Raw genomic sequence first — 11687 nt, forward strand, 5'->3', positions numbered from 1 at the left:
TGGAAACCTAATTCACTGCAGCACCCATGCCAGAAAACCTGGGGTCTTCTCTTTCATTTATCCTTGCTCCCACCCAATAGGCTCTGAACTATGCTTTAAGATTTTCTCATATCCATCACAGAGGATCTAGCTTTACTGTCATTCAGTTCCCCTCTGGTTTGGTTTAGTCACTTAGTCATATCTGACTCTTGGGACCCCATGGACTGTAGCCTACCAGGTTCCTCTGTCCATGGGATTTCCCAGGCAAGAATACTGGAGTGGGTTGCCAAGTTCTTCTCCAGGGATCTTCTCCACTCAGGGATTGAACCCAGGTCTCCTGCGCTGCAGGCAGATTCTTTACCAACTAGGCCACCAGGTCAGTTCCCCTAACTTTAAAAAAAAATCAATTTGTATTAGAGTATAGTTGCTTTACAATGTTGCATTAGTTTTTGCTACACAGCAAAATGAATCAGCCATGCCTATACATATATCCCCTCCCTTTTGAATTTCCTTCCCATTCAGTTTCCTGTGCTATACAGTAGGCTCTCGTTAGTTATCTATTTTATACAGAGTTTTAATAGAGGACATGTGTCAATTCCAATCTCTCAATTCAGTTCCCATCACTTTTGACATGGATTTATGCAACTGCCATCTAATGATGCTGCCACACGACTTCAGGGTAACTACTATTAAAATTAAACAGAACTTGTCAAACTCCTGCTTAAAGTTCTTCATAACTTTCAGGATACTTAAAAAAAAAAAAATTCTCAGTATATCTTCCCTGTCTGCCTTTTAATCTCATTTACTTCCCTCATTGTCATGAACAATTTATTCTTTAGTGGCTTCTCAAACACATAGTGTTGGTTCACTACAATAAGCCCCTGAAGATTCTTGTCCCTCTGCTGAGAATGTCCCCTTACTTTCATCACTTGAAATCTACCTGGCTTTCAAAATTTTGATTAACCTTTACTACCATCAACTCAGAAGCCCCATGGAACTTCTTCCAACTCCTGAGCCTGTTTGGATGTCTCTTCTCTATAGTCCTATTCAGTCCCATATGTTTCTCTATGTAGCATGTGCTTACGAGTCTGTATCTCTTAATTTATTAGTCTGCGTTTCCCCAAAACTGTAACTTGTGTGAGTGCCGGAATCGTGTCTATTTACCTTTGTTGTTGTTGTTCAGTCACTAAGTTGTGTCTGACTCTTTGCCACCCCATGTACTATGTAGCCCACAGGCTCCTCTGTTCATGGAATTCTCCAGGCAAGAATATTGGAGTGGGTTGCTATTTCCTTCTTTAGAGGATCTTCTCGACTCAGGGATCGAACCCATGTCTCCTGAATTGGCAGGCAGGTTCTTTACCAAAGAGCCACAGGTAGTCCCAGCATATATTGCAGCCTGGTGCAGGGTGTGAGCTCAGTACATTTGTTAAAAAGATGGTTAATTAAGAAACGAGAAGTATTCCTTCAAAGAAGACCCATCGCCCTGTTTTGGAACTTCACAGTATGAGAACTATATTTCCAAAGAACAGTGGAAAGTCTTCTATAACTATGAGGCAAGAAAAACAAGGACACTGAGATTATTTATGACTATTGGGGATATAGAGAGATGATTCTGTAGCATCTATGATTTTTATTAAATGCTTTCATCATACTAGTGTCAAACCTAAACTGTAAGCTACATGAGAGTGGTTAAACAGCTGTTTTGTCCACATTGATCTCTCCAGCACCTAGCACATGTTAGGCATTAAATAAATATTTGTTAAACTTTGTTGAATGAGCAAAGTAGCAGACATTCAAGGTAGATGGACTATGTCCTGCTAACAATGACAGAAATTAAAATGTGTTTTTCAAAAAATGCGTTGTATTGATCTTGGAGGAGGCCTTTCAGTATTTATCTTTTAACTCTTTGCATGTTGTTATCTTTCTTCCCTATTCCCAGGCTGTTGCTTTTAAACTACATTTGTGCTGTTTTTGATTTTAAAAGATTTTTTTTTTAATGGGTATTTTTATGGTAGTCAAAGGTAGTCAAACTTTTGATTCTTTTCCTTTTATTGTTTCTGTGTTTCACATTATGCTTATAAAGGCTTTCCTCACCCCATAATTGGGAAAAGATTCCTTTGTTTAGTATTGTATGGCTTTACTTATGTTAAGATCTTTAATTCATCTAGAATTGATATTTGCATACAATATATCTCGAATTAATGATTAGTGTACTATTTTTTCACTGACCAGATGGTTGGTGGGTGGCAAGCCCTGAGGGGATCTCACTTTTTTTTTTTTTTTTTTCTGGGGGTGGAAATGGCAACTCACTCCAGTATCCTTGCCTTGGAAATCCCATGGACAGAGGAACCTGGTGGGCTACAATCTCTGGGTTCTCAAAGAGTTGGACACGACTGAGCAGAGACATAAAACTGTCGTACATTCTTTGTTACATATTCCAATCATTTAAGTCAGACACGACCTAGAGACTGAATAACAACAACCATTTTACGTTTACACTTTTCCATTTTGCCCTGGTTTAACTCTAAAAGACAGGTCTTCTCACAACCGTTTCTGCCTCTCTTCCTTCTCTACCCAGCAATCACTGAACTATTTTTTAAACACTAAAATGAAATCTTTGTTGTTACTGTTCAGTCGCTAAGTCGTGTCCAACTCTTTGTGACACCATGGACTGCAGCACTCCAGGCTTCCCTGTCCTTCACCATCTCCCAGAGCTTGCTCAAACTCATGTCCATTGAGTTGGTGATGCTATCTAACCATCTCATCCTCTGCCTCTCCCTTGTCTTCCTGCCCTCAATCTTTCGCAGCATCAGCGTCTTTTCCTGTGAACTGGCTCTTTGCAACAGGTGGCTAAAGTATTGGCGCTTCAGCTTCAGCATCAGTCCTTCTAATGAATGTTCAGAGTTGATTTCCATTAGGATTGACTGATTTGATCTCCTTGCTGTCCAAGAAATTCTCAAGAATCTTCTTGAGCAGCACAATTCGAAAGCATCAATTCTTTGGCGCTTAGCCTTCCTTATGGTCCAGCTCTCACATCTGTACATGACTACTGTAAAAGCCATAGCTTTGACTATATGGACCTTTGTCAGCAAAACCAAAGATGTATCTGCTTTTTAATATGCTGTCTAAGTTTGTCACAGCTTTTCTTCCAAGGAGCAAGCGTTTTTAATTTCATGACTGCAGTCACCATCCACAATGATTTTGTAGCCCAAGAAAATAAAATCTGTCACTGTTTCCACTCTTCCCCATCTATTTGTCATAAAGTGATGGGACCAGAAATCTCTATACCACAAGACATTTGTATCTTTTATGTTTACTGTTGCATCCTCAATGTCTAGAACAGTGACTCGTACAGAGTAGGCACTTAATGAATGCATATTGACACAGAGAAATAGAATCATGCTGCTTCCTTAACAATCATTGCTTAACACTCAAGGGCTTCCCGTATCTATCATGATAAAATTCAAACTCCTCTCACTACAGACATACCAGAGTTCTTCTCTTCTTCAAGGTCCCATGCTGTTCCTACTCTAAGAAACTTCTTTTCCACTAGACAGCTACTTGAATGTGACTCCCTCAGAGGATACTTCCCTGACTCCACTATTAAGAGTAGAGATACCTTAAGTTTCTTTGTTTCTAAATCACACAATTCCATGGCTTATAATCCTGTATAATTCTATCTGCTTTATTTTTATTTTCTTTCTCCCAGAATAGAATGTAAGCTCTGGGAAATTCTGCATATTGTTTAGGTTTTTTTTTTTTTTTTTCCCCTGATGTGATTCAAGTACCCAACATAATACCTAGGGCTTGATAGGCACCCAATAGATATTTGCTAAAAATTTTTGTAGACGTATTTTTATGATGACCATTTTAATGCCAGTGTTGAGATCCCAGCTAATTAGCTTAACAATTTAAAGGAAGTAACTAGTTGATTAAAAAGGCATCAAGATAAACCACAAGCACTTACCACATAGCACAGAGAACTATATTCAGCATCTGGCAATAGCCTACAATGGATAAGAATTTGAAAGAGAATAGATATATATGTATAGCTGAATCATTTAGCTGTACACCTGAAACTATTATAACACAACACTGGAAATCAACTATACTTCAACTTAACAAAAACAATAAAAGTAAAAAATAAATCCTCTCCTGAAAAAAAAATACTCTTTATAAAAATGTCTTAATCAATAAAGAAAGTCATGAGATGGTGACATCATTAATCAACTTTCATCATATTTGAATGTAAAAGCAACTACAAGGAAAAACTTAAGCTCAAGTAGACTTACCTGGTGATTTTACTCAAAGTGCTTAAGTATCAGTAGATGAATTTATACAGAGACATAATTGGAAAAGCAATAAAGAAAATCTGTTCACTAACACGTAATTATATCAAAGTTACATACAGAGTGAGTAGTAAAGACACATCACAAACAGGGTATTAGAGGCATCACAAAATTAAAGATGGGATGTTAGAGGAAATGTATGATCCCTTTGGAAGGACAGAGGAAAGGAAAGGACAGGAAAAAACACATCATCATAGAAACTGGAAAATCATTTTAAAATTGAACATAATTAGTAACGAGGTTGTAAAAAGTCTATGCCACCACCCTCCAAATCCATAAGTATCACAAATCCGTAAGTATACTTCGGTACTAAGAACAGTGTTAGGGATGCTGGGGTAGTAAAAGATCCAGTTGAAAGTTTAAAGTGAAAACATCTTGTCAACTGAGAAAAAAATGGGACAATTATGAGGGAAAAACCCAACAAAACAGTGTAAACACTCAGATGAAAATAACTTTAAAAGAGAAAAAATAACATGAAAGAGGGCAATTTAAGAAATAAAGAAAAATAAGAGGATACAAAAATAGGAAAAAGAAAATGAAAAATATGCAAAAGTAGGGAAGCAATCTGGTAAAAGGCATACAAAATCACGACATCTTGAAAACTGAAAATAATAATGTGTTATAAAGAACACAACAGCCAGTTTATAAAAAGTTATGATGATTGACTGGGAGCAATGTTTCCTTTTCTACTGCCATATGTCAGACTTCAATATCTTTAAAATACTGTTTTCTTTACCCAAATTGAAAATCATCACATCAGCCTAGAAAAATGAAAATAAATGAATTTCTTATTTTTCTAGAAAGGCTTTATTTAAGATATTTTATCTCCATCTGCTATCAGAAGGTAAAAACATAAATCAGTATTTCAATCAATCAACACATATTTATTGAACATCTACTGTGTTTTATGTTTAGGATCATAGGAATAACAAGTATGGGGCTCTGTCAGAAATAATCTAATTGAGGAATTCAGAAATAATCACATGACTTAATTCATTAAAAAGCTATGTTATATCTATACAAACTCACATTGATATCTTACTGCACAGAATTCATTATATAGGATACAAAGATGAATAGCATTCCATTGCCATAATTCACAAAACTAAGATGGCTCCCAGATTTGAGCAGTGGGTTGGAATTTAGGGTTTGAATTCCAGAATTACTTCTCTTTAATTTAGAATATATAGATAAACTTCAGTAGGAGATCATGTCTACTCCACAGAATACAGAAGGAGACATTTAGGGCTTGCTAACTTAATGCATTTCCAAGCTCTTTTGCAGTTATGCCTAGCTGCTGCTGCTGCTAAGTCACTTCAGTTGTGTCCGACTCTATGCAACCCCATAGACGGCAGTCTACCAGGATCCCCCATCCCTGGGATTCTGCAGGCAAGAACACTGGAGTGGGTTGCCATTTCCTTCTCCAATGCATGAAAGTGAAAAGTGAAAGTGAAGTCGCTCAGTAATGTCCGACCCTCAGCAACCCCATGGGCTGCAGCCTTCCAGGCTCCCCCGTCCCTGGGATTTTCCAGGCAAGAGTTCTGGAGTGGGGTGACATTGCCTTCTCTGGTTATGCCTAGACATCTGACCAATTCTGGTCAGTGGGCCAGAATAAAAGTGATGTGTGTCACCTAAGAATTTGTGTCACTGTTAGTAGTCCCCTGTCAGAGTGACCTGGAAGCTGAAAATGACCACCCTGGAAATTTACATGACCTAAGATGGATCAGAATCAACTTTTGTGTTGTTAATTGTGGAGAGTTGTCTGGGTCAACATGTTTATTTGTTATAGCTGCACGGCCTGCACTAACCAATGAACAGGATTATTGTCAGCGTCACATGAGATGACTCAGGTAAACTTCTTGTATGGTGTTCAGCCATAAATGAAAGTCATTATTATTTATAGGTCATTCTAAATAAAATTAGTGATTAAAGGTTTTTTCCTGTTCTTTTTTTTTTTTTTTTTTGGTAACAAAAATATATCCATTGTAGAAAGGAAATTCGAGAATGTGTTAGCAGAATGTTTCCAAAGCAACTTCATACCTTTAGTACCTCAAACTCTTTTTCTTAATTGAGCACACTTGATGTTTTATGATAGGAATAGTTATTTACTGTACTTGTACTTTCTGTAAACACAGTATATGTTTTTGGTCAGAGGTCTCTAAGGTTTTTATTTATGGATAATTCATTGTCCCAAACCAATAGTGAAAACTAGTGATCTTTCAAACATGGAAACACCCTACAATTTTCTTCTGGCATTGCAACAACTTTGATGTTCATCTTTCTCTTTCCTGGCTGAACCTATATACACTTAAGTACAGGATCACATTAAGAAAATGCTCAGACCACATGTAAACAACTGTGGCCAGACAATTCCTGAATGCTATGCCATGTCCAATTTTCAAAGGATGTAAGCTTCTGTGTTGTTTTCTCTACCATATATTTTTCCATAAAAGTCCTACTTACAACTTTATCATGATGTATTCAGGCACAAGTCTAGACATGCTGTGATTTTTAAACAAGTCTATCCCTTCCTGCCTGCCCTACCCTTTTGTCCTCTGGAGAGAGATCTGGACATCTCTTGTGCCCTGGGACATAACTCTGTGGGTATGTCTAGGCAGCATATCCCAGTTAAAGTGATTTGGGGAAAAAGATTTGAAAAGATAGACTATGAAATTAAATTTGCATAAATCATAAATTTGAACTATCAGCAGATGCAGATCAGATGATTTTAAGAAGGAATGAAGAGAAAGAGAAAAGGAATTGAGCTCAGTTCATTCAATTGGTCCACTTTATTTTTCAATAAATGAAGTTACCACTTTAAAGAAAAGGAAGAAAAGAGAATTTTTGTGACTGAATTTGATCAATCAGATGACTCCATAACATTCAGGCACTCCAAAAAACAAACCAAGAACTTCTGTTCATTTAGACAGTGGGTTTTATAAACTAAATCAGGAACCTGTTTCCCTCAGCTTTTCCTTCATCTCTTTTCCCACCGTAGTTAAGATATGACTCACCAGGACTGATTATACAGCTGACAGAAACAACCATGAGAAGCAGGATGAGTGAGGAGAGGTGGGGTGAACAGCACTCATTTAAATACAGCAGAAACATCCCCAGTTATAGCTCCTGTGCAGGGGAGTTCTCCTAAGTATGTTTCAGAGTTCAGAAGTAGGAAGCCCAGGACCAAGAGGCCACGTGGGCTATTCTGTCAGAATGGGTGGGACCACAGGGTCTGGAGTGGACAGGCCCTGGCCACTGCACATGGTGACCAGAAACGTAAATGAAGAAGACAGCTGCTGTACTCAAGGAAGGATGCAAGGCTGAGGCTGTGAATGAATAATGACATCACAAAACAGGCTGGACTGATGGTTGAAATGAGCAAGATGAAGATTAACAGGGACAAATACAAAAGATGTAGCTGGTGGTGGTGGGAGGCACAGAGAAGGAAATGGAGGGAAACGGAATAGAATAAAATAAAACAAAATTCTTGATTGCATTTGAGATTACTATTCAAAAAGATTCACACTTCTCACCTCTACATGAACGTTTGAAAAACAGGTTTCAGTTCAGTTCAGTCACATCTGACTCCTTGCGACCCAATGGACTGCAGCACGCCAGGCTTCCCTGTCTATCACCAACTCCCAGAGCTTACTGGAACTCATGCCCATTGAGTTGGTGATGCCGTCCAACCATCTCATCCTTTGTTGTCCCATTCTCCTCCTATCTTCAATTTTTCCCAGCATCAGGGGCTTTTCAAATGAGTCAATTCTTTGTATTAGGTGGCCAAAGTACTGGAGTTTCAGCTTCAGCATCAGTCCTTCCAAAGAATATTCAGGACTGATTTCCTTTAGGATGACTGGTTGGATCTCCTTGCAGTCCAAGGGACTCTCAAGAGTCTTCTCCAACATCACAGTTCAAAAGCATCAATTCTTCAGTGCTCAGCTTTCTTTATGGTCCAACTCTAACATCCATACATGACTACCAGAAAAACCAAAGCTTTGACTAGACAGACCTTTATTGGCAAAGTAATGTCTCTACTTTTTAATATGCTGTCTAGGTTGGTCATAACTTTTCTTTCAAGGGGCAAGCATCTTTTAATTTCATGGCTGCAGTCACCATCTGAAGTGATTTTGGAGCCCCCCAAAATAAAGTCTGTCACTGTTTCCATTGTTTCTCCATCTATATGCCATGAAGTGATGGGACCAGATGCCATGATCTTAGTTTTCTGAATGTTGAGTTTTAAGCCAACTTTTTCACTCTCCTCTTTCACTTTCATCAAGAAGCTCTTTAGTTCTTCTTCACTTTCTACCTAAAGTATGGTGTCATCTGCATATCTGAGGTTATTGATGCCTTGGATAAACTGAAAAGAATACAAATGCCTTATAAAGTCTGTAAAATGAAATTAAATTTCAGTCATAGACAGAGAGATGCAAACTAAGGTAGGAATAAGATACTATTTGTTACTTGTCAGATGGGCAAAGATAAACAGCTGTATAGCAGGGGTTGGTTCTGGTGTGGGGCAAAAAGGTATGTTTAAATCTTTATTCCTATTGTGGCCAAAACTTGATAGAGTGATTTGGAAATAATTACCAAAATTTAACATAAATATGTTCATTAACCCTGCAGTTTCTAGATGTACTTTCACATGTGTTCAGAGATATACACTCACAATCTTTCCAGGGTTTTGTGTAACTGCACAGAGGACACAAGTAACATCCTTCAATAAGAAGACAAGCAGATTATCATATGGAGAACCCACAGTGGATTAAAAAATACTATATGCTGATATAGAGTAATGGAGTATGGAATAATCCTCGAAATATTTTGTTAAATGAGAAAAGCAATTGTAATGTTATACATAGAGTATTCTCTGATACTAAAGGAAGTAAAAAGGAACTTTGGTCTTCAAGGACAAATAAGAGTGAATGTTGAGAAAACTATGGGTGTTTCTAAGCAGCTAGGATAGAGTAATTAACAAGGGTGTGAAGAGTGTGGATATTTAGGAAGTAGTAAATAGTCCACCTAGAATACACACCTAGAATGTTTGGCTTAAAGCTCAACATTCAGAAAACTAAGATCATGGCATCCAGTCCCATCACTTCATGGCAAGTAGATGGGGAAACAGTGGAAACAGTGACAGACTTTATTTTTCTGGGCTCCAAAATCACTGCAGATGGTGACTGCAGCCATGAAATTAAAAGATGCTTACTCCTTGGAAGAAAAGTTATGGCCAACCTAGACAGCATATTAAAAAAGCAGAGACATTACTTTGCCAGTAAAGGCCCGTCTAGTCAAGGCTGTGGTTTCTCCAGTGGTCATGTATGGATGTGAGAGTTGGACTATAAAGAAAGCTGAGCGCTGAAGAATTGATGCTTTTGAACTGTGATGTTGGGGAAGACTCTTGAGAGTCCCATGGACTGAAGGAGATTCAGCCAGTCCATCCTAAAGGAAATCAGTCCTGAATATTCTTTGGAAGGACTGATGCTGAAGCTGAAACTCCAATACTTTGGCCACCTGATGCAAAGAACTGACTCATTTGAAAAGATTGAAGGTGGGAGGAGAAGGGAATGACAGAGGATGAGATGGTTGGATGGCATCATGGACTCAATGGACATGAGTTTGAGTAAGCTCTGGGAGTTGGTGATGGACAAGGAGGCCTGGCATGCTGCAGTCCATGGGGTTGCAAAGAGTCGGACATGACTGAGTGACTGAACTGAACTGAGAATACACAGCAAAGCACCTAACAGCTATTTTTATATTATCATTTCCTCCTCTTGAATCCTGGTAAAACTGTGTGATATCCATAAAGAAAACAACTCCTGATTACTTAGAGTAAAACAAACTTTGTTAGAAATGATTCAAACACACACACACTGACAGGACCTGATCACACAGAGAATACCCAGGCTTTCATTCATATAAGCCACCTACTCCTCCCTGAGTAGCGATACGAGCCCTTCGTGTAGAGCATGAAATCAACTTTGACCATCTCTCACAGCAACCAGGGAATCAATGCCAACCTTATAAGTAAACAGGTACCTACATGGTTCAAACACCTATATCACCAACTGGCAAAGGAGGCAAATATTTACTCACTGTACTGGTAAATATGACAATTTGAGTTTCCTTCTGTAGAGTTTTGAGTTAATTCTGGGGGCCTCATTTGCCTCTGTGTGTGTATTCACTTGAAGCTTTACTACAAGTAAACAGTTTGGCTATATTTTTTTCTAATCTGTAGACCCAAATTCTACAGTGTATTTTCTTCGATGAAGTCTATTTTAGAATCATGATTTCAACATCCTAAGTCCTGTGGTTAAGACAGCAATGGTACCATAGTTAGTGCTGAATACCACACCATGGACTAAAGCTGGGGGGTCCTCAACCTCCGAGATCTAATGCTTCACAACCTGAGGTAAAGCTGATGTAATAATAATAGAAATAAAGTGCACAATAAATGCAATGCTGAATGTAATACTTGCATCATACTGAAACCATCCCCCCCATGTCCACAGTCTTCCACGAAACTGGTCCCTGGTGCCAAAAAGGTATGGAACTGCTGGATTAGAGTGTAAACTTGGCAAAATTTCTCCTTTGTCTTCTCCTAGCCTTTTTATAAAGAATCCTATCTCAATGCTTTTTGTTCTCCTGGTGATCAGAGTCATCTTTTCATAGGTCTTTTGTTGACTTGAACTCCCTGAAGTCACCACAGAAAGCAAACACACTTTGGTTGTTCCTAAAGGAAACAAAAGCTGTCCCAGTAGAAAGTGACTGGGACTCTTTCCAGTGACTATTTCTCCAATTTGTTCTTACCCTGCATGTAGACATAAGTAAAAGGAATATAGTGATAAATCTCATATCCATTTATTTTGCAGAGGACTCTTGACTCTTGATTTTTTCCTCTACACAGTGTCTCAAAACCTTTCCACTTATATCTGGCTGCTTAATAGTGCACATGTCACTTGATTTTTATTCTGGAAAACTCTAGCTTGGACCAGGGCTCTAGGGCTTTCTGGTAACATTATTTGTGATTATTTGAATAAATTTTCTTTTGCAGTTGGCTTGGTGGCCTTGGTATGTTCTCTCTCCTTAAGTGTAATTAGTTGTGAAATAAAAATGTCAGCCTAGCTTTTTCTCTAAGGTACCACCAGGCTTCAAAATGCTATAATCCCGTGATTCTTATTTCCTTAAGTCAGTTGAAGGTATTTTTGGTGACTTGGAAGTTGGTCTCCACACTCAGACTCCCCTGCCTGTTTGGCATCAGCTGCCTGTTCACCCTGGACTCCGTGGACCTCCTTCTCACACAGGAATCTCTTTGATCTCAAAGACAGCTCTGTAAGGTGCAGAGCAAAGCAAATACGA

This window comes from Bubalus bubalis, chromosome 10, assembly GCF_019923935.1.
Source record: "Bubalus bubalis isolate 160015118507 breed Murrah chromosome 10, NDDB_SH_1, whole genome shotgun sequence".
In the NCBI taxonomy this organism is placed as follows: Eukaryota; Metazoa; Chordata; class Mammalia; order Artiodactyla; family Bovidae; genus Bubalus; species Bubalus bubalis.